General features: G+C 39.8%; 1 non-coding gene across 1 annotated transcript; it reads right to left on the bottom strand.

Annotated features, from left to right (window-relative positions):
- Positions 1–1,578: 1,578 nt before the first annotated feature.
- On the bottom strand, positions 1,579–1,685 carry LOC113000563 (small nucleolar RNA R71). Its single transcript, XR_003265896.1, has one exon. It is a non-coding gene; the product is annotated as a small nucleolar RNA R71 (small nucleolar RNA).
- Between the last annotated feature and the right edge of the window lie 899 nt (positions 1,686–2,584).

Raw genomic sequence — 2,584 nt, 5'->3', positions numbered from 1 at the left:
TAGGAGATTGCAATTTTATTTTATGTTGTTAAGTGTTTATTTCATTTTGGGCCAGAATAATGTAATAGGGCCCAGTGACTTTGAGTGACGACCTAGGACCACTTCCTAGTACTGTATTTTAATGTTTATTTGATTCGGGTACGGCCCCGATCAAATTTGGCGCCGTTGCCGGGGAGCAGTGTCCAAAGGTTCATAATAGCTAGTGGTTCGTGTTTTAGGTTTAGTTGTTTTATGTTTAATTCTTTCGTGTTTTGTTAGAGTTGTGTTAGTGTTGTGTTAGTGTCTTGTTATTTTGTTTAGAATAGTGTTTCGTTTAGTTTTTCTGTTCATTACATCCCTTGTTTCAGTTTTTGTGTTTTGCTATGAATAGTGCTTAGTGACGGAACTAGAGACTGATTCTGTGTTACTGTTCACACAGCATTGCATTAGTGACTAAATTAGTGACTGCTGCTGACAATTTAATTGACGATTTTTGTTTTGATAGTTATGGTTGTTATTTTTGGCTGAATTTTGGTGTGGTAGGTTCTTTTGACTCATATTTTGTGTGAAAAATATCAGAAACACTTGTTGTGGCTAGATTTGAGAGATTCAAAAAAATTTGAGAACTTGTGTTTAGCAAAACTTCAAACGACCATAACTTTTGCTTCGAGTATCAGAATGACTATTATTATATATGTATTTGGGGTAGAAAAAAATTTCCCATATTGTGGAAATCCGCCGTAGGCTGGCTGAGGTCTCTAACTAGCCAAAATCGCCTGTTTACTAGTTTTTTTTTTTCAAGTTTTATTGTTTTATTTTTCTAAACTTTCCTTAGCTAGCTTCCATAGTTAGACTTTGAATTTTTTTCTGAAAATGTTTGTGCTATCTTTTCATGATTTTAGGGTGTTGCTTACAAAAATTCAAGTCATTTGGATATCATTTGAGGGTAGATGTAGTTCAAACCTACATTGTTACTTGCATGAGAAGGCAACTAGTTGTGCATGCTGAATGTAGTGTATGACTAAAGGCAATCCATCTGAATCACAACCCTTTGATCCTGAGATAGATAGGACATTTCATAGGTTAGTTAGGCATAGTGTGCATCCTACTTTCCCTACTTTCCCTGAACATTTTATACCTTTTGAGCAGTCTGAGCATTCTGTTATTGGTGATTTTGAACATCCTGATTTTGAGCATTATAATTTTGAACATTCTGAGAACATGGCACAACCTCCACCCCATGAGAGGACTCTAAGAGAAATGGCTGCACCTGATTTCACCTACAAAAGCTTGTGCATCCAATACCCTGATGAGGATGTCCCATATGTTCTTAAAACTGGACTGATCCATTTGCTTCCAAAGTTTCATGGCCTTGCAGGTGAAGACCCGCACCAACATCTGAAAGAATTCCAAATCGTTTGCTCCACCATGAAACCATCAGATGTCCAGGAGGATCACATATTTCTGAAGGCCTTTCCTCATTCTTTAGAGGGAGTGGCAAAGGACTAGCTATATTACCTTGCTCCAAGGTCCATCACGAGCTGGGATGACCTCAAGAGAGTATTCTTAGAAAAAAATGTCCCTACTTCCAGGACCACGACCATCAGAAAGGATATTTCAGGCATTAGACAACTCAGTGGAGAGAGCCTATATGAATACTGGGAGAGATTTAAAAAACTATGCGCTAGTTGCCCTCACCACCAGATTTCTGAGCAGCTTCTTCTCCAATATTTTTATGAAGGACTCAGTAACATGGAGAGAAGAATGATAGATGCTGCCAGTGGTGGAGCCCTTGGAGACATGACCCCTGCTGAAGCCAGGAATTTAATTAAGAAGATGGCTTCCAACTCCCAACAGTTTAGCGCTAGGAATGATGCTATAGTCATTAGAGGAGTGCATGAGGTAGCCACAAACTCATCTGCATCATCAAAAACTAAGAAGCTTGAAGGTAAACTAGATGTCTTGGTTAACCTGGTAACCCAACTGGCCATGAATAAAAAATCTGCACCTGTCGCAAGACTCTGTGGTTTATGCTCCTCTGTCGAACACCATATAGACCTTTGCCCTTCTGTGTAGCAATCTGGAGCAATTGAACAGCCTGAAACTTATGCTGCAAACATCTACAATAGACCTCCTCAATCACAGCAGCAAAATCAGCCACAATGGGTGAGTCCGGTCCAGGTAGTCTCGAAGAAAACCAGCCTCACCGTGATAAAAAATGAGAAGGAGGAGTGGATTCCTACTCGGGTGCAGAACAGTTGGAGAGTCTGCATCGACTATAGGAGGCTAAACAAGGTTACCAAAAAAGACCATTTTCCCCTGTCATTCATTGACCAGATGCTTGAACGCCTGATAGGTAAATCCCACTACTGTTTCCTTGATGGTTTTCTGGTTATATGCAAATCACTATCTCCTGAGGATCAGGAAAAAACCACATTCACCTGCCCCTTCGGCACTTTTTCCTATAGCAGGATGCCTTTCGGCCTGTGCAATGCCCCTGGTACCTTCCAGTGGTGCATGATCAATATTTTCAGTGATTTTTTTAGAAAATTGCATAGAAGTGTTTATGGATGATTTCACTGTATATGGATCCTCTTTTGATGTT

This window comes from Glycine max, chromosome 19, assembly GCF_000004515.6.
Source record: "Glycine max cultivar Williams 82 chromosome 19, Glycine_max_v4.0, whole genome shotgun sequence".
NCBI classification, from domain to species: Eukaryota; Viridiplantae; Streptophyta; class Magnoliopsida; order Fabales; family Fabaceae; genus Glycine; species Glycine max.
Note: the sequence above shows the minus strand (reverse complement) of the source record. Positions and strands in the feature narration are given on the sequence as shown.